This window comes from Euleptes europaea, chromosome 5 (genome assembly GCF_029931775.1).
Source record: "Euleptes europaea isolate rEulEur1 chromosome 5, rEulEur1.hap1, whole genome shotgun sequence".
NCBI classification, from domain to species: Eukaryota; Metazoa; Chordata; class Lepidosauria; order Squamata; family Sphaerodactylidae; genus Euleptes; species Euleptes europaea.
In genome coordinates, this window is record NC_079316.1 from 98,676,169 (window position 1) to 98,702,046 (window position 25,878).

General features: G+C 46.5%; 1 pseudogene; it reads left to right on the plus strand.

Moving 5' to 3' along the window:
• The first annotated feature begins 7,677 nt into the window (after positions 1-7,677).
• LOC130478379 (ATP-dependent RNA helicase DDX19B-like) overlaps positions 7,678-25,878 on the plus strand; it is a 29,917-nt pseudogene continuing 11,716 nt past the window's right edge.

The window sequence follows — 25,878 nt, forward strand, 5'->3', positions numbered from 1 at the left end:
CAACTCTTCAGGGACACCGTCACGGCTCAAGCGGCAGAATTGGCAGCGGCATTGGCTAAAGCAGAGGCCCAGACAGCGGAACTGATAGAGGCGCGGGCCAAGACGCTGGACGACGTGTGGGCAGCCGAAACAGCCAAAGCCGCAGCAGAAGCCTCTACTGGATTGACAAGCCTCGGGGCGCGATCCAAGGACCTTGGGCGGCAGGGTTCGGGACAGGGACCGGGAGAGGAGGACTTTTCGTTTTCTCTCTCTTCAGATCGGTCTTTTTTAGCCCTTCCCAGACATCTAGCTTGTCGCCCTCGAGCTACCGTTCATTACGCCCTGACACAAGACATTTGCGAATACCCGGGCAAGGAGTATTCGGACCGGGAAGATGCAGAGGACTGGAATGCCCCTTTGAACGTTTCTCAGGGTTGGTATGGAGGAGAAACTACCGAAGACTGGCATACTCAATTTGGTGTTTCTCAGGGCCAACGCAGAGGGGGACCAGCAGATGAAGTTTCTCGTTTGCACTCCCAGAACCAGGAACTACAGCAACAAATGGCTCAAATGCAAGAGCAAATGGATGTTTTGTGCCGTTAATTGGGACAGCGGCAACAGCCTCAAGTGCTTCCCCAACCGCAGGTGCAGCCTCCTGCGGTGCCGCCACCAGTGGTGCCGCCGCCGGTGTTGCCGCTGCCAGTTATCCCTCCACCGGGGGGACCCCAACCAGGTCGTCCTGGTGTACCACCTGTAGGGCCAGGTCCACAAGTGCCCCCGCTGGGCCCGCCGGGGTGGCCAGGGGGACTTCCTCCACCATGGCAGTACCCACCGCCTCGTCTGCATGCTTCTCTGAAGGACCTACGAGTAACTTTTAATGGCTCTGCAGAAGCCCTACCCTACTTTTTGCACCAGGTAGACAGCTTTATGAGAGAGCAGAGACAGTGGTTCCCCACTGAGGACAGTCGTGTACGATATGTGGCCTCCCTTCTGCAGGGAGAGGCGGCAGATTGGATGATCCAACAATTTGATTCATGGGCCAGATCCATATGAACCCTAAATGGCTTTATGTGGGTGCTGCGAAGACGATTTGAGGATCCCTTTCGAAGTGATAAGCCCGCACCGTCGGACGAGAGGTGGGCCCTGGGGGGGGGGGGACAGAATGTGAGCTCCAGGCCTGGGAGTGCAGCTGGCCTCCAAGGTTGTGTAGCTCAGAAGGTTGTTATGTCTGCTCGTTCTCTGTTTGCGTGATAACTGTAATCTACCATGAGAACCAGGCTTGGCCTGGGATCCAACTGTGCCTTTGGTTTTCTGTATATGTTCCAACCTACTCTCCCCCCCCCATTAGAGTCCTCGTACCTTTCCCTGTAAGTTTCTGCTACTCACCTCCTGCTTCCTGAATAAACCAGCTTCTTAGACTACTCTGTTTGGACGTTTGGTGATTGGGATTTAATGGGTGAACTTGGACCTTACATCTGCCTTCTGAGATTAGGTGGGTGGCAACCTGGGAAAGGGCCTTCTTAGTCATGGAAGCAATGCTCTGGAACTCTCTCCCTAGTGAGATTCATCTGTCCCCTTCTGTTGCCATCTTCTGCCAGCAGCTGAAGACTTTTTGTTTCACTTGGCATTCCCTCAATGATCTCTCCTTCCTAACCAATGCTTTTATGTTTTCTGTGTGTTTTTAACTGTTTTGTATGTATTTTATCTCTGTTTTTACCTCTTGTTAAAATTGTTTTAATGATGTATGTAGGGCTGCCAGGTTCCTGTTTGCCACCGGCAGGAGGTTTTTGGGGCAGAACTTGAGGAGGGTGGGGTCTGGGGAGGGGAGGGACTTCAATGCTATAGAGTCCAATGGCCAAAGAGGCCATTTTCTCCAGGTGAACTGATCTCTATCGGCTGGAGATCAGTTGTAATAGCAGGAGATCTCCAGCCTCCACCTGGAGATTGGCAAGCCTAGATGTATGTTTGGGAGGAGGGTTTATTTTAATGGTTTTATAATGTCATCATGTATGTTTTAAATTGTTAGCTACCTTGGCGGCCCTTGTGAAGGCCGAAAGGCAGGATATAAATTAGGTACATAAATATATAACATTACCAAGCATGCCAGGGCCCAGTTCAGCTTAGAAGCACAACACAGGGGGAAGAGGGCCGTCAGACTTCCCTCCGTCGCCATTTGTCTCAGCCAAAATGGACACTGGGGAGGGGTTTGGTTTGCCCCACTGTGGTGGTGAATAACTACAGCATGTGGAGCCCCACAACAAATCAGACGTATCATCTAGTTTGGCCCTCAGTGTTAGAGGGCCAAATGAGATTGTTTTACGTGCAGAAGGCCCCAGGTTTGATCCCCAGCTTCCCCAGTGAAGAGGATCGGGGAGTGAATGGACGTCCCTCAACCTGAGACCCTGGAAAGCCACTGCCTGTAAACAGTAGACAACACTGACCTTGATAGATAGGGTTGCCAGGTCCCTCTTTTCCTCCTGCGGGAGGCTTTCGCTTTTAAGCGTGCGCGCGCGGCACTTCTGGTTTAGAACTGGAAGTGCCGCCTCGCAAAGGGCCTTTACCTCTGAGTGGTAAAGCGGTTCTAAACCGGAAGTCCTGCGCTCGGTATGCACGTGGCCGTGCATGTTTGCCCCCCGACCCTCAGGTGGTCGGCGGGCAAAGGGGGCAATTGCTGGGGGGTTGCCTGCCCCCAGCAGGCACCTGAAAACTCTATTGGTAGACCAAAGTCGGGCTCAGCAGAGGGCAGGTTCTTATTTATGCTAATCTGGGAACCAAACAGCGTCCCCTGGCTTCGGATATCCAAAACATCTCCATTTGTGGGGGCCTGTCCCACCTCTCAACGTTGAGCTTGGCATGATGAAAACAAGCTCAACAATTTTAACACAAGCAAAGGAATATCCAGATTTGACTGAACGGATGAATAAACTAACAGAACATGCAACTATGGCAAAATTAACATGTTTGATAAATAATAGATCAACTTCTGAATTACATGAAAAATGGTGTGTTTTTAATCAAAAATTAAGAATAGAAACAGAGTACACAAATCTAGGGAACAAACGTTTAAAAATAAAGCTATTATCGGATATGAAAATATAATGAGAACATAGAGAAATGTAAGTTAAAGAAGTTAGTAATTGAAGATAATAATTGAAATGTAATTTCAAAGTAAGCTCCACTGTAATGCAATAATTCTGTTTCTGTTTATATGTTTATGTGTTTGTCTTGTATTTAAAAATAAAACCTTATTAATAAAAAAATTAAAAACAGTTTTAACACACTGCACCTCTTCTGCAAATGTCTTAACATGTATGCCCAGCTTATACCCTGGTGACAGCAAAATCGGGTGGCTGCTGACTTCAGAGAGGGGCTGGCATTAATCTCAGAGCTATTTCTTTCATAATAGCTAGGCAGCTGGTCCTCAAAGGAGCTGAACCAGAGACTTAAATGGGAAATATACTGTATTAATTTCAAGAACCCCAGTACACGTACTTTACAGTAAGAGATGCACCAACAAACCGCAAGCAGCCATGTCAAGGAACCACTGAACAAATGAATAAAAAAGAAAGCCCCTTTCCTGAACAAGTATACAGCTATTTTTTTTTAATTGCACATAGAGATCAGTTTCTACAGTTATCTTGGGCTGATTCACACAATGCTTGTGTGTTCTGGTTGCTGCTTCCAGTGGTCCAGTTAGGTGATTTTGATTCTGGGACTAATGGTCCAATGAGCACACAAAATCTGACTAATTTGAGGAATTTGACAAGGTTTATTCTCTTTTGGTTTGGAGTATGAGAAGAAGTTCCAAGGCTAAATTCCTCTCTGGCTTGGATCCCAAATCTAACTTCCAAGCCAGAGTAGAATTCCACACCTTTCCCTCTTCCATCCCACCCCGATTGGTTTTCTTTGTCAATGGGGAATGTCGCAGTTGTAGGAAAAAGCAACCAAGAGGAGACACTACGCAAAGTCGTCCATCCATTTTTTAATCCTTTTACACCCCCAAGTATGTGGCATGGGAAATGTAGTTCCCAGAATATGTGACATGAACTATTGGCATTCCCAGAATGCCCCAGGTGCCATTCTTCCTTTCCCTCAATTACGTTCTGGAAATTGTAGTTCCCAGAATGCACTCAGGGGGCAAGAAGTGGAGGAATAAAGAAAGATGCAGGTGAGTTGAGGATAGTGTGGTGTAGTGGTTAAGAGAGGTGGTTTGGAGCAGTGGACTCTAATCTGGAAACCAGGTTTGATTCCCCTTTCTTCCACATGAGCGGTGGATGCTAATCTGGTGAACTGGGTTGGTTTCCCCACTCCTACACATGAAGCCAGCTGGGTGATCTTGGGCTAGTCACAGCTGAAATCGAGCGGTCTCAGCCCCACCTACCTCACAGGGTGTCTGTTGTGGGGAGGGGGAGGGAAGGTGATTGTAAGCCGGTTTGATTCTTCCTTAAGTGGTAGAGAAAGTTAGCATATATAAAAAAAATTCTTCTTCTTCTCCTCCTCCTCCTCCTTCTGCTCCAGCAGCTTTAACCTGCATTTTGGGGCAGCCTACCAAGCCCCCTCAAGGTTTGATTCCAAGAATCAAGGTCGCATATGTTTTCAAGATAGTTTCAGAGGGCAGGCCATGTTGGTCTGCAGTAGAACATCTATAGATTAAGTCTACTCGCATCTTGGAGACTAACAAGATTTTCAGGGTAGCTTTCAAGAGTCAAAACTCTGACCAAGGGAGATGTGACTCGCGAAAACCTATGTCCCCAAAATTGTATTGGTCTCTAGGGTGCTACTGGACTTGAATGTAACCTGTTTTCAAAGAGGCTGGTTGTTTCCCCTCTGCTCTAAACACTTATATGGACTTAATTTCACGGTTACAGTGCCTTTTGCGAATTGGCTGGCTGGCTGTCTCTTTCAAGAGACAGTCTCGCCTTTTGCAGCTTCAAACACAGTTCTCCTGAGGAGCTGGCACCAGAGGACAGATATGCCAGTTGGAAAAGGGCTCTGTTTCAAACAGGAGGCTGGAGCCCTCCCAAACAACCATTTCTTGGGATTTCTGTTTAAACCTCGCAGGGAACATTCTGGAGGGAAACAAGTTTCTCTTTTTAGGAACCGTTCAGCGACTCCAGCTGGGATCTGGTGCAACCAGAAGAAGCTAGTGAGAGCATATTCTTACTGTAAATGCTACCCTGTGGGAAGCCAGTCATTTGTAGCTCAGAGCCATGTGGTGAAGCAATTTTTATCACATCCATGCTTCGGAAGATTTCTGATGGGTCGCAAATAAGCACTCAGGAAAATTTCTCACCCCAAACTTCCCAATTAGACATTACAGCTAACCAGCTACCAGCTGGGAAATCAGAAAAACTAGTAGAGGGTGGAAATAGATCGTTACAATGCTATAGCAACCAGCAATTACTGATTTATTTTTTTTTAAAGCCCAAACAAGTCCTCCAGTGGTGCAGGGGCAAATGGTGGCTATGGGGGGCTGAGGCTGAGAAAAAGATATTTATGTGGGTGGGACCTTCCAAATGTGCAACTTCCCATTACACATGTCCTAATATGTTCTTACAGCACGCTTTTCAAAAAGATTTAATCAAATCAGGTTTGGGAAAGATCAAAATAGGGAAAACCCCAGAAAGTAGAGAATTAGGGGAAAATTCATATGGATGCTGCCCAAAAAAAGAGCAAAAACAAAACATAAAAAACCCCTAGTCCAGTTGTAATGCCAAACTGGAGCAAAACATCCACGTGGCAGCCAACTAGGCTGGTCCACACATGTTTTTTACATGCTTATTCAGCATCTGAATCCCATTTGTTTATGCTTAGTACAATTCCACAATGCTTTTAGCAAATTCATTTGCGAATTCAGTTCTGCTTTATATCACTGGTATAAATTAAAAGCAAGAACAAATGTAAGAAAAATGAAAATGATGAAAACACAATTATCCATTACCCCAGGCTCCACAACAATTCAGAACCTCCCAAAAGCTTCATCAGTACAAGAATAGTACTATTAGGAGAGTACTTTCCCCCCTTCAATCCATTTCCCATCTCTAGACATATAAGGAAATCCTAAGTATTATAATGGATGCACTGAGGGTCCTACCCAATAGCTGTTCCAGCAAATGTATACAGTTTTAGAATGTGGCTATACTACTGGACTCTGATGTTAGGATAAACCAGTTATCATCACATGAGGCACAGCCTGTGAAAATGTAGATAGCTTAACGTTGCTTTAATGAATAGTACAAGTAAAATGCCAAATGCCACGGAGAGGCAGGCAATGGCAAACCACCTCTGAATGTCTTTTGCCTTGAAAGCCCTACAGGGTCACCGTAAGTCATCTACAACTTGAAACACTTTCCACCACAGGTAAAATAGGAATGTTACCAGATAATAAAAAACAGCAATAATATCTAGCATTAAAAGAATGGCAGAAAATTAAAGAACCAAAGTACCTCAAACGGCATCAGTTTGGCAGCAAATAACATTCCTTCTTATAAGAGTATGCCTAATTTATTTTGCAAGCCGCGAAGTTTAAAATATCATCCTAAAATATTATTATTCTATTTAATACGACCCAGAACAATTAATTAAACAGTGGGATTCACTGCTATTGGGTGTAGTGCTGGCCATGAGCTTTTTTTCTTTTTCTTTTTCTGTCAGGTCACAGCTGGCTTATGGCTTCCCCATAGGGTTTTCTAGGCAAGGGACGTTCAGAGGTGGTTTGGCCATTGCCTGCCTCCATGTCATGACCGTGGTGTTCCTTGGAGGTCTCCCATCCAAGTACTAGCCAGGGTCAGGGCTGAGAGTGTGTAACTGGCCCAAGGGCACCCAGCAAGCTTCCATGGCTTGAGTGGGGATTCGAACCCGGATTTCCCAAGTCCTAGTCCAACACCTTAACCACTACACCACACTGGCTTTCCGCATGAGCATAGATGGCTTTAAAGCGGGAGAAGACAGATTCATGGAGAAGAGATCCGTCAATGGCTAATGGCCATGAAGACTAAAAGAACCTCCACGCCCAGAAGCAGAAAATCTCTGAATAACAGTTCTGGAAGGCAACATGGAGGGGGAGGGACTAGATTCTAAATCCTGCTTGGGCAACTGGCCTGTGAACGCACCAGCAACTTACCTTGCTATTTATACGTGTCGAGTACAAAAGGATCCAAAGCGAAATAATATTTCTGTTCCCACACCGCCGCCTCTCTCCATATTTTTTATAAAATCCGCATGATTTCTGCTCCCTCTGCACCGCCTTTCTCCACTGTACTGCGGTTGAAGGAAGGACGGCAATTGGTCCAGGGATAATAAAAAAAATTCCCGGGCTTTCCCACAACGGTAGCGGGAAAGGCTGTTCAAAAAATGGCAGCAAAAAAGGGGGGAAAAGAAGAAGAAAACCCGAGAATTGTACTGCATGGCGGGAGTTCGAGGGGAAAGCGAAACCGCCTCGATTGGACTTGCCGCCATCCCACCCTCTCGCATCTAAGCACTGCAAAGCCGGAAAGGGGGGGGAACGAGTGTGGGCGGTTAGGAAGGATGGGGGCGAGGCGGTGGACTTTCAGCGGAGTTGCATGCTTGCACTTCAAAGCTCTGCGTGGGCAACACGTTTCATTTTAATAAATCGCTGTATAAGCGGATCCTCTTACCGTGGAGAAACTGTGCATTGAAGCCGTGTCCGACATCCTTCGGTGGAGATGAAGCGCGAACATGCAAGGAAAGCCCGCGGAAGTCGGCGCTGCAAATGGCAAGTGCGGACATGACCCTGGTTAGTCACTGAGTGAAAGGATACTGGACTAGAACCACTGTTCTGATCCAGCTGAGAATGTCTTCCGGATGGCTCTATTCATGTACCTCCTTTTATATCTGGAATTGCTCTCCATTGAGATGAATCAGGCAGCTCTTGTAGAATCAGGAGCTTCAGATATTCCTCATTATTGTCACACTCCTGACATTCAACTGAGATGTTCGCCTTAACTGTAGACAACTGTGCCCAGGACATACAAAAAATAAAATAAAATAGTCCATTTAGTTTGGGAAAAGGGAAGAAAAAAGAAAGGCAAAAACAACCAGGTTTGTAAAGATATGTAAATCTGTATCTCTAGTTGAAGGAACACCTGATAGCAAGGTGTAGGATACATTTCTGCTTGGGGGGGGGCAGTGACAACCAATAGTCATTAAGACAGCTGAAGGTGGTACAAGAAAAGCAACCTTGCCTGCAGTGTACAGACACATTTCATGTTTCATGTCTGGTCATACAGGAGTTGCATGTTTTTGAAGCACTACACAAACCTCAAAACCTGTTTAGCCAGCAACAACAGTGAGATCCATGTGCACACAATGCCTCTCCCCTACCACTTTCAAAGTTCAAACAAAACGATATCCTGCTGACAACCTAGATCTTAGGAGAGCTACATCTAACCAAGGATGACAATTCTGAAACAAACACATTATTATCTGGACTTGATTTGAGTCATTCACACATAGACGTTGATGGGCTCATGGTCAGCTCAGCCACGGATGGAACCCGGCTCCACTGTGTAAAATGTTTGCTGCTGCAGACTTTGTGAATGGTGAAAACACCCACTTTCTGACTGATCCACAGAGAAAATGTTGGCAATGTGCATCTGTGTTTATTTTGTGACATGGTTACTTTCTATAAAGGCTCTTTCTAACAGCCTGTAAGATTTTCACCATGGAAACCATTAGACTTGGCAATTTATTTTTGTAACTGTTGAAGATCCGCATCGTCCAGGCTCTGAATGCTTACACAGGAGACGAGCTGGATACTGAAGACGAAGAATAAACAGACTTTCCCTTTGTAAATTACAATTAAAACATGCATTTTCTTCGGCATTGTTTCCCCATACATTATATCCATTCCTTTCAACAATGTGATCCATCTGTCATATATATTCAAAAGCAGTAGTTAAATTTGATAAGCGAAGAGGTTCCGAGGCTCACATTTTCCTGGATGTCACAGCTTCCACCTTCAAAGTCCTCAGATAAAGGAATGGGCTGAAGTCAAGGGCTTGGATCTCAACCAGAATCTCTGCAGGTACAAGGAGGGGAGCAGTTTCTGCCAGTTCCCACCCCCTAAAATGCTGCTCCCGGAGGGCACGGGGCTCCAGGAATAGCTTGGGGAGGTAAAATCGGAGGTCTCCTGTGGGATGGGGAATAGGTAGGGTTCCCAACTGCCAGTTATGGCAGGCAATTGCCTGCCAATCGCTTCTACTGCCTGTCGACTCTCAGCTGGTTGGCGGGTGGAAGCAGGCTGGGGGAAGAGGGGGAGCGATCAGCGTCATCTATGTGATGACATCACTTCCAGTTTATACGGAAGTTCTGCCATTGCACTGCGGGACGCTCTAGCAGTCACGAAAAATTCTATGGAAACCATAGAGTTTTTCCCCATGAGCACTAATGTGTCCCCCCAGTGTGATGCCGGAACTTACGCATAAACCAGAAGTGATGTCATCACGTAGATGACACAGATTGCTGTCCCAACCCCGCCTCCGTAAACCTCCCACCAGTTGTGAGGAGGGACCTGGCCAACCCTGGGAATCAGTGAAAATTGCCCTCTTTGTTGCAGCTGCTGAAATTCTAGGCAAGACCCAAGTCAAGGACTGTGCACGCTCCTGGTGTACCAAAACATACAAAAGGTGGTACTGGGTGCAAAATTTGGCTTCTTAAAAATGTTTTCTTTCTTTCTTTCTTTCTTTCTTTCTTTCTTTCTTTCTTTCTTTCTTTCTTTCTTTCTTTCTTTCTTTCTTTCTTTCTTTCTTTCTTTCTTTCTTTTTAAAGCAAGTTTCTAGTTCTTATTGCCATCAAAATGTATTTTAAAAAGTGCAGAAAATGCATTGCTAAAATCTCAGGAGTCAGGGAGATGAATATTATTTCACCAGCTGCAGCTGGGCTTCTGGGCTCTGCACATCGCCCTGTACCTTTGCAGGACTTTAGCAACAAGCATATTTGTTCAAGGTGCATTATTTATTTAGAACATTTATGTGCCACCTCTCCAGAGACCGTGCCTGAGACAGTTTGCAAAGTCAAACGCGATAAAATCATAAAGCCAGCATAGAAGTCATTAAAGCTAACAAACTATTAAATACCCAGCCATTAAAACCCTAACTGCAGTATATAAAAAAACAGCATAAAACATTCAGCAGCCTAAAATCATTCTCGTGAAACAGGCCTCAAGCTAGAAGCAATTTTAAAAGATCAACTGCTTCATTTAAAGCCTAGGTGAAAAGAAATGCTTTGGTCTGGCACTGAAAAGAGTCAGATTGGGGCCAGATTGGGTCCTCAAGGGGAGGGGCATTCCAAGGGTGAGGTGCCACCACTGAAAAAGCACTGTCCCTCTGCAAGGGAAAGCAGGAAGAGCAGGGCTCATGAGAAGGGCACACAATTCAGCTGTTACTGATACAGAATACAGAACACCAGGATGCAGGAGTTTAATTTTCTTGAGGCATGAGTGTAGCTTGAGCTTGCTCAAGTGATAAGGAATATGTATTTTATACATGCTCTAAAACACTCTGATCCTAGAAGATGGTTCCAGGGGAGAGTCCTAGCCCAGATTAAGCCTTGCACATTAAGCCATCTGTTGTCAAGAAAACGAAACCATCCAAAGACGACTGCAAAGGAGCTCTTCCAAATCCTCAGAAGCAAAAAAAAAAAGAGATTTTTGTTTGTGTCTTGTCGTACATTTGTGTTGTTCCACTCCCAATAAGCGGCTTTGGCGGTCATGAAGGGTCCCCACTGTGCTCGGAAATTTACTCATCCGGCTAAGCTGTTTACCACATCCCAAACGCCAGACCCTTCTCCCATGACCTTAATCATTGCAATGAATAGTGTGTGTCGGCCAGGGAATCGTTCGCACACTCTTTTGGACTCGGCTGTGACAAGACAACCCGAGAAAGACTATCAAATGCGTCTTAGTTCAGCTACATCTTTGGAGATTTGGTTGCTATCAGACTCTTTGATTCTGCTCCAAAATACTGCCATCTGGATTCTTGGGGGGCGAGGAAGCCTAAGGTCACAAACCAACATTGTTTTCTTAACCTTTCCTGCTACGAAAGGATCTATATTAAATAAATATATATAAGAGGGTATATATATGTGTGTGTGTTTGTGTGTGTGTGTAAGAAGGGATCTTATGCTCCCCTTCTTGTCAGTGCCTTCCCCCCCACCCCAACTGCTCATCCAAAGTCACGAAGATGCCAGGCGAGCGACTTCTGCAGCGGTGAATTTAAACATACTGACACAGTAATAATACACAGCAAAGATGAACCTGCGCGACCCAGCCTCCTTTTCTGCAGCGCCTTGTGACTGCCACGGAACGGCCGCTGCAGCACACCAGAGCCGAGCGGTGCCCTCGCCAGGACTGATTTGTAAGCATCGAGATGGGCACAGGGATCCCTAATAAACACTGGGAGGAAGGAAGGTCTGATGAACACTTTGAATTTAACTGCCAGGAAGGATCTGGTGCTCTCAGTAACTGCAGAGTCCCATGGCATCTTGAGGCTGCAGTCCTAAGGACATTTTCCTGGGAGGAAGGCCTACAATATGGGACTTACTTCCAAGCAGACCTGCTCAGGATTGCTCCCTAACCCATTTAGTGTGGCAGGAGATTTCACATGTCTTTAAAGCCTGGCCTTTGCTGTTCTTTGCTATGACAGGCTAACACACGGCCCCTGCTAGCTAACACACGGCCACAGCCCAGAGACATCACAATGCAGACGGCAAGGAGAAGGTTAAGATGCACTTCTCTGAGCAGAGAATCGACTTCAGCTCCCTCTCCTCATGACAGGGACAGAAAGGGCACTGGCACGAGTTTGCATTTCTCCTTCAAGCTGAAATTTAATCCCCAAGAAATGTTAATATCTCTGGAACCAGAGCTAGGGGATTGAGGCGGGGGAAATTATTGCTGACTCAAGCAAGCTGGTGGGTTTGGAGAGGGGGGGGGGAAATCAGAGGCAGGTCGAATGACTGTGTGCAGTCAGGTGGAGAAGAGTTAAAAGTTAAAATATTCTGAGGCACAGCCAAAGTACAACTGGAATAAGAATGATGATGGAAAGGTGGTATCAGAAAGCATCCTGGTACACTGAAGCTCAAAAACAAATACACATTAAAAATGTGGGATGCAGAATTCCTTGGGAGACAGTGCTGGTGGATTAGACCCATGGCTCAGTGGTAGAGTCCTGGAGATTTGCAGGTGATACCTGGGGAGTGACTTCAGTTTCTCCCAGACTCCATGGTATACCATAGAGTCCACCCTCCAAAGCTGCCATTTTCTCCAGGGGAGTTAATCACTCTAGTCTGGAGATCAGTTGTAACTCTGGGAGAACTCCAGGCTCCACCAGGAGGTTGGTAAACCTAAGTACCAGCCATGTATGGTGGCCTGCCAATTGTCTGACCAGTCTCATTTTTGGTATTCCCAGCAAAAAGAGGAGGTTTAATGGAGTTGTAAGCTCCAAAAGCCATGAAACGCCATTCATTTAAGACCAACTGCAATAGCACAAAACAGCACGCAAGCTTTCAAGTTCTCCAGAAGTTTCTTCATCAGGCTGGATATTAAAAAGGGAGTCAGGCAGAGATGTTTCTAGCCATGATTTTAAGGCCTCTTGTCCCTGTCTAGAATGCCAGGCAGATTTAAGTAGATTAAGTGGTGCTGGGTAGAGCTGGTATCAGATTGTATGTTTGGCCTTCTGGGACCTCCACAGACTGATTTTGCTCCAGGTTGGCATCCAAACTGGAGCAATGTAAAGTCCCACTCAAATTGGTACTATATGCCTTGTGTCAATTCCCATGGCCATAATCCCCTCCAGCACTCACAGTTGGGGTTTTTTTGGGGGGAGGGGAAAATTGGCAGTTATAGCACACTGATGTTATAGTGATTTAATGTTGTAACCTGCTGGCTGCTCTGAACTGCCATCTTTAAAAGGCAATCTCTAGGCTTTTTAATTACTGAGATATAAGGGGAAAGGTTAACCACTTATATCCCTGCAATAAAAAGGGTTAGAGACTTTTTTAAAATAAATGAAAGCTGGGGATTCAAAGGAGCTTGCAGATTGTGGAAACAGATAGATTGTTATAATTCTAGTGCAATCCAAAAATTATGATTTTTTAAAAGCCTGATAAAGTCTCTGGTAGTGCTAGGGGGCAACGGTGGCCATGGGGAGGGGTCAAGGAAAATGAAGGGGAAACTGACATATGTAGGGTTGCCAGGTCCCTCTTTGCCACCGGTGGGAGGTTTTTTTGGTGGAGCCTGAGGAGGGTGGGGTTTGGAGAATGGAGGGAGTTTAATGCCATAGAGTCCAATTGCCAAAGCGGCCATTTTCTCCAGGTGAACTGATCTCTATCAGCTGGAGATCAGTTGTAATAGCAGGAGATCTCCAGATGGTACTTAGAGGTTGGCAACCCTAAGTGGAGCCCAGGTTTAAAGGGCCAGCTCCTGACCTGAGGCCATAGCACATCTGACATTTTTCTAATGATGCAACAAGAGGAGGAAGGAATAAAGGGAAAATGGCAGCAGCAAGAGTGAAAAAGTGTACAGAAAACTCCCATGTGAAAACTCTGTTGCCAACGCGCAGGCCTTTGCTCTTGCAGGAATGAAAGCAACATGTAGAATCCCCCGTGTGGAAGGAGGAGTCAGAAATAAATGATAATTTCAGAATGATTTATTCTGCTAACAAGCCTTCCATTTGGAGTCAGTGTGCAACGTTCAGGTAACAGAGCAAGAATACATTTCCTAATCTGGGTCTTTATGATTCAGACTCAGGGGGTTAAGGTTTATGAAAAATGACAATTAAAAAACTGTCCGGCTCTGCTTTTGGGCATCTCTGGATCAGCCATGCTCGTGCCACGCAATACCATGCACACACCAGTTACATTTTTGAATGACCCTATTCAGCTTGCAGCTGCATGCATTTACTGGTGTGATTGAAAAGGCAGGCCAAAAAAATGACAGAGAATGTTTTCTCGGTTTGGGTTTATCACACTTGGGGATGTTTTATTTCAGGCACAAATGCATGTTTGTTCGAGATATGCCCGCCCCTGTGAAGATGTACTAGTGTTTTTATATGTAATCTCGATTTAGAACCAAACGATATATTTAGCCCCTAAGTGAGTAATTAACTTTCTCCATGTCCTCACAGATCTCTGGCTAAGCAAACAGCCCGCGGTTTTTCTTTGCAAGTTGACACTGTTAAGGGTGCAAAATTAATCATGTTACATTGTAAATGTGAATTAGCATTCCCTCGATTGATACCCGTGGTGCAGACGAATCAGAAACAGTGATTTGGTCAAGTCTGATATGGAAAGCTTTGAACAACACTGTCTGCTATCCCCGCTCTATGGTTGGCTTCTCCACTTTTCCATCCCATTCTGCTGTGTCTCCACTCTGGTCAATTTTCCTCTCCAGAGCTTCCCTGCTGTCTTCAGGAAGCAGGCTTGTATGCCTTCAATTCTCCCCTTTCATTTCTTCCCTTAGTAGCAGGTAGCTTGTTAGAAGAAGAAGAGTTGGTTTTTATACCCTGCTTTTCTCTACCAAAAGGAGTCTCAAAGCGGCTTACAATCACCTTCCCTCCCCCCCCCCCACAACAGTCACCTTGTGAGGTAGGTGAGGCTGAGAGAGTTCAGAGAACTGTGACTAGCTTGAGGTCATCCAGCAGGCTTCATGTGGAGGAGTGGGGAATTGAACCTGGTTCTCCAGATTAGAGTCTGCCGCTCTAATCCACTACACCACGCTGGAAAGGGGTTTGTTCGTATTTCGCATATGCATTTATTTCCTTTCTGTAGCTCCTCTCTTTTTATTTACCAGATTTAACTTGGTTCTCTTTCTGTTAATCCAATACAGTTTCTTTTCTTGTTTAAGAAGCTTATTCCCCTTCAGTTCTTTAGAGTTGTGGTCTGTATATTGACCCCAGTATACACAGGGTTAAAAGATCAGTAATTAATATCCCTAATACACATGTTTTCTCCTTGGTATTTTATTGTGCATACTGAAAAATTTGATCCTGGCTGAAACGGGGAATAAAGGAGGTTAAAGTGACCATGCATAAAACACCGGTATCTCATTCCTTGGAAGCTCAATGCTGTTTTGACTCAAAACGAACCCGGCTTTCCTCATTCCTCTTCTGGCCCAAATTAAACCGTTCATCCTGGCTCATTCTGGAGTCACAGAGCATGCATACTACTTTCTCGAGTTGAGCTTCCCCGCGCCATCATGTCCCACCCCTTTCCAACCCCCTCCTCAAAGCAGTATGCCAATGGTTAAACAGGGGAAACAGAAGATTGGCTTCTCTCACGTCCAATCAAAAAGCAGTGTGTAAAGAGGCAGGGATTCAAGTGCTTCCTACTTCCTGCTACCTCCGAGCTCTTTCTGAGCAAAAGAAAGGCTTTTTTAAAACGAGTCTTGGATCCCCCCCCCTTCTTTCAGGTAGCTCCGTTTTTAATTTTTTGTTCTTAAAATGCTTTTTTATGCAGTAGTTGGGTTTGGGGGGAAGGAAATCTTCTCTCATGTGGAGCATTGCGAAATAAGTCAATTACAGAGCAGCATTTAAAGGGGTAGGACTTGATTTGAGCTTGGGAGACTGTTTTTCTGTATTCATGGTTCGATTAGCACACAGTTTCATGCCTGATCGTTCAAGCCAATGCATAAAGTTTTCCCCAACACGGGTTACTTTAATGTGCGATGAACCTAGGTCCAAGCAGGGAGATCCAACCCATGCATAAAAGACCCTTGTTAGCACAAGGACGCTTTTGCTAGCTGCATGGGCTTCACGTGTAATAGTGATTTGGGTAACAACACTGGCTTCCTACCCCCCTTGCATCCAGTTCTGATCAGCTCCCTGCCCATCCAGGGTATTGCCCAGTCTGAAATGTATGTCCTAAGTCCTTGCATCCTCTTGGGCTCTTCTCCACCAGCCCTTGCTCCATTCAACAATTAGGAGGAATCTCAGAGAGGATTGAAGGGAATACCACATCAATGACAGAGGACTTGCAGGCCAGATTTCTTAGAGGAAGACTGTATATCCCTGGAGGAGATAAGTGATTTCCCCCACTGCATTCTTAACTGGTACAGTTGTGTGTGTGTGTGTGTAAAAATGCAGTCAAGTTTCAGCCAGCTTATGGCAACCCCAGCAAGGGGCTTCCAAGGCAGGTGAGAAGCAGCAGTAGTTTGCCATTGCCTTCCTCTGCAGAGTCTTCCTGAATGGTCTGCCTTCCAAGTACCGACCCTGATTAGCTGATGAGATCAGGTTATACCAGCTAAGAATGCAATGGGGGAATCAGCTTTCCCATCCAGGACAAATACCGCTGGCTACTTGGGAGAGGAAAAAGCGGGTGGGCGCCAGTGTTCCCCATATCAGACTTGACCAAACCACGGTTTCTGATGTACACACACCATGGCCGGGTATCAGTCACATTTATCACGCAACATGATTAATTTTGCACCTTTAACAGTGTCATACGTTGTGTCCTTTAAAACAGCAGAGAGATAAACAAGTGAGTCCACTGCACAGCAGAAGCAACAAGGAGACAGCAATGTATCATTCCAGCACACAATGAAGGTGGCTGGCTGAAGGGGGAACCACTGATATTCCTTGTACTTACCTTCATCTTATATTATCTACTGAGGTGGCTGGGGTGGGGGGAGGTGCAGGAGAGCCCCAAGTCTGGGTCTGGTTCTGGCTTACCCCCTGCAGACCTATTCGCCAGACACCACAACTTGTTAAAACAAAAGGGGAGTCTTGTGGCACCTGAAAGACAAGCGGATGTGGTGTAAAGCATCTGTGGACGACAGGGAGCGCAACAGTGTGCTTCATCAGATGCACTAAGTGTTGTACCTCCGCTGGCAAAGAATATATTCCTGGGCATCTCAACAAATATACTTCCTCGTTGCTTCGGCTGCGCAACAGATTCACCTGTTTTCCCCTTCTGCTGCTTTAAAGGACGCAGTGTGTTTTCGGTATCCTCCTGGGGAGGAACTTACTTCTCTCAAAGAGCAACTGGCGAGAGCAGTTCTACATCTCACTCTCCCGAGAAGCCTCGTTGCCATAGCTACCGCACCCCTGTATCACTTTTTCTCCTCCTTTTGCAGGGAGTGGGACACATGTGAGGTCGTTGACTCTTAGCAACAAGGGGGGGTGATTAGAGATAAGAGGAGTGCAAGATACAGAGTGATCTCTGTGTTTGCTGATTCTCCCCCTCCACCTTCCCTGAAGAGCCATTTCTGGCAAGCAGAAATTGAGCTGGCTACTTTGGTACCAGTGGACACCCCGTGGGAAGCAGGTTCTCCGGCCAGTGACTTTTACAGTGTGGTTTGTAACATGACGCTTGACTTAATAAACTTTAGTGGACTACACAGGCAATTAAGATCTTTTGGAGAGGTCCTGGTCTGAGTATATGCCTCTTTAGAAATGAGGTATGCCTCTTTAGAAATGAGGTGGGTGGCGACAGGGCCTGCTCTTTGGTGGCACCTAGGGCTGTCGATTCAGTTCGGCCCGAACCGAAAAACAGCTGAATTTCCCCTGTTTCGGTGGTTTTTAGTTTGGGACGAACCGAACTCAAAAATGGCGGGAGAACGGGGGAGCCGAATTCAGCGAGTTCGGGAGTTCACGAATAAATTCAGCAAATTCGGGGCGCAGCAGCATAACCGTCAGTAATCAGCATTCTCCCCCAGCCAATCGGTGGCCAAGCTGGGTCTTCTTCTGGCCAATCAGTCAGGATTGAGTACTGGAGGAATCAGCTGCTGCGCGGCCCAGCCGGGGAGAGAAAGAGAGAGAAATCCTCGTGGGGGAGTGGGTGTGCACATTCTCTCTTTTCCATGGCTGCAGGGGGTGCATTTTTGGGGGTAGAGACCCCCAACTTTCAGCGGAGCTTCAGACGAGCCTTCTTAAGAGACCCCCAAGTTTTGTAAACATTGGGTCAGGGGGTCCCGAGATATGGGCTCTACCCCTTTTCCCTCCCCCCCTTTCCCATTTCCGTGGCTGCAGGGGGTGCTTTTTTGGGGGTGCAGCCCCCAAACTTTCAGCATAGCTTCAGACAAGCCTTCTTAAGAGACCCCCCAAGTTTTGTAAAGATGGGTTCAGTGGGGGCAGAAATATGGGCTCCCCCTTTTCTCTTTCCGTGGCTGCAGGGGGCGCATTTTGGGGGGTAGAGACCCCAAACATTCAGCATAGCTTCAGACGAGCCTTCTTAAGAGACCCCCCAAGTTGTGTAAACATTGGGTCAGGGGGTCCCAAGATATGGGCTTTCCCCTTTTCCCTATTGGGATGAACGGATCACCCGATCCTGTATGCATCTCCAGAGCGGCAAATCCAAGGCAAAACCTCCCGTGCTTAAATAGAATCGTATTGGATTACCCATTCCTCCCAGCCCTTCCTGATGGAACAGAAGACAGCCACAGTAAGACCCATTTGGGGGCTTTAATCTATAATTTTTCTCCTGTGTGTGTGTGTGGGGGGGGAAGCAGAGTCTGTGTGTGTGTGGGGAGGGAGCAGTTTCTGTGGGTGGGAGGGGGGAAGCTAAAGGGGGCTTTCACCCATTCTGCCTGGGGTGTGTGTGCCCCCTCGAGTCTCTATTTTGATGCTTGCTCAAAACTGGTTTTCAAATGGTGACTTAAAGAATGCATTTTCCTGGTCCCGACTCAAGTCCGATGCAAAAGGGGAAAATCCACCCCTCCTGCTCATTATGCATAGCTAGCTGCCTCTGTCCCTTTCCATGGTTTGCAAACTCCCAGGTGTTAGGTGTTGCTTTGCATGGTTGCAAACGTGTTGCTTTGCATGGTTGTGTTGCTTTGCAGTTGTGTTACTTTGCAGTTGTGTTGCTTTGCAAACTTCTTCGCACCCGCCCCGCCCTTGCTCCCCGCAGCTCAGCTGTTTGTCGGGGCTGAGAGGTTTGTGCGTGGGCGGCAAGCTCTGCTCAGAGATGCACATTAAGGGTGGGGGGACCCCTTTCGGGGCCCATATCTCAGCCCCCCCGACCCAATCTTTACAAAACTTGGGGGGTCTGGCAAGAAGGGTCCTTTGAAGCTCCGCTGAAAGTTTGGGACCTCTTCCCCCAAAAATGCCCCCCCCCGGAGCTGTGGAAAGGTGCAGTTGTGTTTTTAATGGCTTTATTCGGCTGAATTTGTTTCCCCGAACTTTGAATTCGTGCCAAATTGCACGGACCCGAAGTGGGGGAGTTCGGACTTCGGCATATCCCGAATCCAGACGGGCCAAATTCGGCCGAATCCGAACTATACCGATTTTTTTTTCAACAGCCCTAGTGGCACCTCGACTCTGGTGTTCCCTCCCTACAGCAATTCCTTGGCTCCATCATCAACCAAAAGGGAGACTGCAGCCAAGAAATCAGGAGGTGATTGAGACTGGGAAAGGCAGCCATGAAGGAGCTAGAAAAGATTCTTAAGTGTAAGGATGTGTCACTGGCCACCAAGATCAAGATAATTCGTGTTACCATATTCCCTGTTACTATGTATGGTTGTGAAAGCTTGACAATGAAGAAAGCAGACAGGAAGAAAGTAGATTCCTTTGAAATGAGGTGTTGGAGGAGAGTGTTACAGATACCATGAACTGCCAAAAAAACAGATCAGTGGGTTATAGATCAAATCAAGCCTGAACTGACCCTAGAAGTAGGGTTGCCAACCTCCAGGTACTAGCTGGAGATCTCCTGCTATTACAACTGATCTCCAGTTGATAGAGATCAGTTCATCTGGAGAAAATGGCCACTTTGGCAATTGGACTCTATGGCATTGATGTCCCTCCCCTCCCCAAACCCCGCCCTCCTCAGGCTCCACGCCAAAAATCTCCCATCAGTGGTGAAGAGGGACCTGGCAACCCTACCTAGAAGCTAAAATGACTAAACTGAGGCTATCATACTTTGGTCACATTAGGAGAAGACAAGAGTCACTGGAAAAGACAGTCATGCTAGGAAAACTTTAAGGCAGCAGGAAAAGAGGAAGACCCAACAAGAGATGGATTGACTCTATAAAGGAAGCCACCGCCCTCAGTTTGCAAGACCTGAGCAAGGCTGTTAAAGATAGGACGTTTTGAAGGAAAGTGATTCATAGGTTTGCCATGAGTCAGAAAGGACTTGACAGCACTTAACACACACATAGCAATTCACACAGTGAAATAAGCCTATCAACTTAAAGTACTAGATAAAATACTTATCTAGGATTTGAGATTATGTTTTTCCCCTTCTTCATCACTTTGCTGTCTGTTTGTAATTATAATACTGGCTCCAGTTGAGCATTTTACTGCTCTTCTGGTTAAAATGATGTTTTAGGACTGGTGTTCTGTGGTCTTGTGTTTTATGGCTGTTTAATTATTTAATCTTTGGAAGCCACCTCAAGAGGCCTTTTGGCTAAGAACATGTGGCTTAATTTAAAAAAATCAAAGTAAGTTTTTTTTTTAAATAATCAATTTCTAAGCAACTTAAGTTACTCTTATTGTGCCCCAACCCCCATCCCAAGAACTTAACAAGCTTCTACTTTTTCTCATCTTACACTTGAGTTGGCCCAGTAGTATTATTTTGACCATTCTAGGAAGCATGCCCAGAAAAAATCAAATGTGTTTAACAAATCACTGTATTTCTTGGTGACACGAGTCACTAGTTGCATGACCTGTTGACAAATACATAGGGTATTTATCAGCTGGTAAGGGTCTACCAGAGCCCCGTGGCGCAGAGTGGTAAGCAGCAATACTGCAGTCAAAGCTCTGCTCATGACTTGAGTTCGATCCCGACGGAAGTCGGTTTCAGGTAGCCAGCTCAAGGTTGATTCAGCCTTCCATGCATCCAAGGTCAGTAAAATGAGTACCCAGCTTGCTGGGGGTAAACTGTAGATGACTGGGGACAGCAATGGCAAACCACTCCATAAACATAGTCTGCCTAGTAAATGTCATGATGTGATGTCACCCTGTGGGTCATTAATGACCCAGTGCTTGCATAGGGGACTAGCTTTACCTTGTAAGAGTTCTACCAGTAACTTCAGCGGCTGCAGGATTGCACCTCAAGAGCAAGCTGCCTGTCTGTGTCCATATGGCAACACTTGAAGCTGAGGACTTTCTCTGTAGTGTGTCCGGTCCTCTGGAATGTCCTTCCAGAGCCGCTGCAGAAGGGGCCTTTACTCAATGCAGGCAGGAAAGCAGGATTTATTTCAGAAGGCGGTTGGTGGTGTAAGGGAAACCGTTTTGGCACATCTGGCTGTGTTTTCAAATCCCGTGTAATGCATTTATACTGCTGTATGTGTTTGCAACTTCCTGTTGCTTTGTTATCTGCCTGGAGTTGCAGGAAAGAAGGCAGATACAATTACTTTATATAGATCTGAATGAAAGGTGGCTCTGCATTTGCCTACCCATGCACATTCAGGTCTCCTTAAATTTGGCAGATGCACCAATGGAGACAGAAGGCCTTCAGAGGCACACGACAGAAGAACCAGAGGCAGCTTGTCCTTGTCCTGGACTTGTTGCTAACTGGGCAAATATTACTCTCTTTTCCTACAGAGGCAGCTGTCTGCACTTCGCGTCCTTGATAAATGGCTCAAGGAGAATCTGTTGGTTTCCGAAGCCATGAAATTTTGCCACAGGTACGATGAGGCTATAATATGAATTGGGGAAACAGCCAAGTGCACATTTATTACCCTGCTCACACAGAATGGCTGAGACCAACAGGCATGGGAAGGCAGATTTTGCCCTTAATTCCATTGGCTTCTCAATCTGTCCCCTCAAGATCCCCCAGGACCCTTTGTTTCTGACCAGGTATAGGTAACTTGGAAGTTAAGCAGGGTCATCTCTGGTTAGTACTTTGATGGGAGACCACTGAGGAAGTCCAGGGTCACTACGCAGAGGCAGGCAATGGCAAACCTCCTCTGAACGTCTCTTGCCTTGAAAACCCTACAGGGTCGCTGTAAGTTAGCTCGACTTAATGGCACTTTCCACCACCAAAGGTAGTTTTGCTCCTATGATATGCTAGAAAGCCATGTTTTAAGTACTTTAAGAGTATTTCTTCCTCAAATGCTCACCACTGCTATGATGAGGTATATGAACACTGTGGTAATCAGGCTGACTGCCTTTGCCAAGCTGACATTTTTAATGAACAAATATCAGTGAGATTTCCGCATAATTCTAGGAAATGAATTTGCAAGAGCGATCCTCTTTCAGTAGACTGAGGACAAGATGAGGGAACAGAGGAGAATACTCATGGCCAATCATTTTCCTTCCTGTTGAAAATTTTAAGGTGCCACTTCTGTGAATCTTGTATGGCATTTAGAGGTTAGAAAACCAGAACGTGAATTATTTTTCTAAATGAGAATATGAAAAGATCACACGGATTCTCTTTTAGAACCGACCCATTCTCTTCTTTCTGTGCCCCCTTCAGATCACTGGCCCTCAGAGATTCCCTCCCTCAGATCCCCTGCTGCAAACCATTATTTCTAGGCTCTTGCCTACAGACACAGGATTAGGAGAGCTGGCATCTCCGTTGGGAAAGAAAAAGGGCCAAGTTTATTTCATTATTTGTTTACATTGATCAAAGGTGACCTGCGGTGCCCGTGGGCCAAACCCCATTCCAAATCCATTTTTGGGATGCAGAAGGGTCTGGGCACTGGCAGTGGACAAGCAGGAGTCATTGAGTAATCTGCATCTGGAGGAGGAGAGACCCAAACCAGAGTCAAGTGGTGCTGTTGTTAAGACAGAAGATAATGCAGAGAAGACAGAAGAGGAGGAGAAAGAGGATAGAGCGGCCCAAGCTGAACAAGCTGATACACAGCAACCTGGTGGACCACACAAACCAAGTGGAGGTGCTGCAGAGGGATCCCGCATTGACCCTCTCCTCCGTGAAGACTTTCAAGAAGTTGCAGCTGAAGCCACAACTGCTACAGGGTGTCTACGCTAAGGGTTTCAACAGACTAGCCAAGATCAGGAAAATGCATTGCCTATGATGTTGGAGCCCATGCAGAACCTGATTGCACAGTCTCTGTCTGGTACCAGCAAGAAGGCAGAGTTAGACTTGGCCATGCTTAGCCGAGTAGAACTCGAGAACAAATACTCACAGAGTTTGTGCCTTTCCCCAACGTACGAGCTGGCACTCCAGACTGTGGAAAGGTGATCAAACAGATGGGCAGGTTTTATCCAGAGCTGCATTTTTCCTACGCAGTTCGGGGCAATAAATTTGAGCATGGCTAGAAGACCTCTGAGCAGATTGTCAGTGGGCACCCTGGGCACCATCCTGGACTAGTGCTCCAAACTGAAATTAATCAATCCCAAGAAGATCAAAGTCTTTTTGAGGATGAAGAATATCCCCCAGGTAGTCATCTCCCATGCAAAATCAGGGAGGATATTTTGGATGGGTTTTATGTGGACATCTTTGCCCTAGTAAAACCAAAAGTGGAAGACGGTCAGAAATCTCGGTCTTCTTCAAAAGAAAAAAGAAGGGGAAAGCTGAGCAATGAGGACAAGTCCTTCAATAAATGGTTGGCAGGAAATGCCATATTTATGGGGGGTGGTGTCCTCCACTTACCCAGAATGGGGGTGGCATTTAGCAAACCATTTGGCAAATGGCCTAAGGGCTCGTTCTTTGGCTGGGGATTCAGCAGCCATAGAGTATGATGAGGCCTTTCGGAAACCAGCTTCTCAAAGTGAGAGGGCCAGATGGGACTTGATTAATGACAAGTTATGGCTGGTTAATGTGGGCCCTCACATCAAAGGAAAAGTTGAAGGTGGTCGCCCTAACAGATGGATGGCAGCTTGCAGGGATGGTTCCAGGAGGGTGGGCTGGGAGTACAGTCAAGGGAAATGCCAGAGAGCCAAATGTTGCTTTGAGTATTGTTGTGAGAAATGTTTTGGTCCTCATCCCAGGACTCTTTGCACGCAGAGTAACAGTAACGACGATTCTGTTCTTTTGTATGTGACTGTCTATGTGCCGTATTAATAAATGACTGACTATCAGTAACGTGCAGCCCTTTCGCGGGAGCAGGCCCTCATCTTCCCCTAAGGGGGGGGGCTACCAGCCCCACTTTGACTGGAAAATAATGTGGGGTCATTAGGCGTGCTGACCAGCACACCTGTTAAGCAGGAGGCTGTGGCCCCATTCTTGGCTCGATACCCAGCCAGGGCAGCTCCAAAGATTTTGTGGGATGGATTCATGGAAGGTTTTTGCATCCCTTTTTTGGGCCCTCAGGTTCCTATGCTTACAGGGAACCTAAAATTTGCAAGGAAAATTCCCAATGTGGTTCAGGCCAAAGTAAGTAAGGAATGTATGGCTGGGAGTCATTCCCAAGAAGGTACCTGGGAATTTAGTCTAATACACCACCTCTCCTACCCAAAAGGGTCATCTGTAAATGAGGCAATTCCCCCAGAACTGTGTTCAGTTAAATATGCATCTTTCGATCACGCTATTAGCTTGTTTTGATCCTGTAGGCAGGGGGCGAAGATGGCAAAATGTGATATTCAGTCCATGTTTTGCCTCCTTCCAGTTCATCCTGCTGATTTTTGTTTACTGGGCTTCCAATTCCAAGGATACTGGCATGTGGACAAGGCCATGCCAATGGGCTGCTCAGTGGACTGTGCAGCCTTTGAAACATTCAGCACATTCCTGGAGTGGGCAGTAAAAGAACGTACCGGTGTGGCTTTCACCACGCATTACTTGGATGATTTTTTGTTTGGGGGCCCAGTGACAGATGACACACGTGAACAGCTTTTGGCTTCCTTTAAGGCCTTGGCTGAGGGTCAGGGCTCCTCATCACAGGATCCGCTTCACCAGGGGGTGAAGGAGGACCTTATCACATGGTTGACCTTTTTGAGAAAGCTCTTTAATGTTTTTTAATGTCAGGTGGTGCACACAGAGGTGGCCTCGCCAGTGGCTTGGAACAGGGTTTGTTAGGGACCTAACCTTCCTTGAACTCTTCCCATTGGTTGTGGCAGTCACCATTTGGCAAACCCATTTCAGGAATAAGCGTGTTCACTTTCGATGTGACAATCTAGCAGTGGTTGGGGTCATCAACAAGCAGACTTCCAAATCCGAACGAGTGATGAGGCTGGCCCGCCATTTTGTGTTAACGTGTTTATTGGTGAACATTACTTTCACGGCTCGACAAGTTCCCGGAGTTGACAACAGCATCACAGGATGCACTCACTGGGGGAAAACGCATGGTCGCTTTATCCTCCTTTAATCCCTGTTTTAGCCAGGATCGAACGCACATTAGGCGAAACGCATGCGTTCAATCCTGGCTGAATCCTGGCTGAAACAGGGATTAAAGGAGGATAAAGCGACTGTGCATTTTCTCCCACTGTCTCACCTCCCACAGGAGAGATTCTGCAGCTTGGCCCCAGAGGCGGACCTCCTTTCTGAGACATTCCCGCAAGAATTATGGTCCCTTGGAGGCATGTAATTATGAAAGGGGTATACGATTCCATCTCTTCGTCTACTTTTCATTCCTATTCAGCAGCTGCAAACAATTTTCTAAGGCTTTCTGCAGGGTTGGGTGGCCCAGGCAACTGGCCAGCACTGGAGCATGTGGTGCTTCAATATTTGACCCATATGAGGATGATGGAATTCTCTGCCAGGACCACTGAGGATCATATGGCACCCATTTCCTTTTTTAGTAAAACTAATGGCTGCGTGGATCCGTGTGCCTCGTTCATAGCGTGATGAGCTTTGAGCAGTTGGCAGCGCTCTTACCCATCTAATCTGGACAGTCGCAGGCCAGTCAATTTTGACATCTTGGCAAGGCTGGTTCACAGTCTGAAGGCGCTGTGTTGGATGCCATTTGAGGCCTATTTGTTTAAGGCTGCTTATGTGGTGGCTTTTTATGGGGCTCTCAGGATGGGTGAGCTGGTGGTCAGCTCCTCTAGAGACAGGTCAGGATGGGCGTTGAGGATCAGTGATATGGCTGTCTCAGGCAGTGAGCTGTGC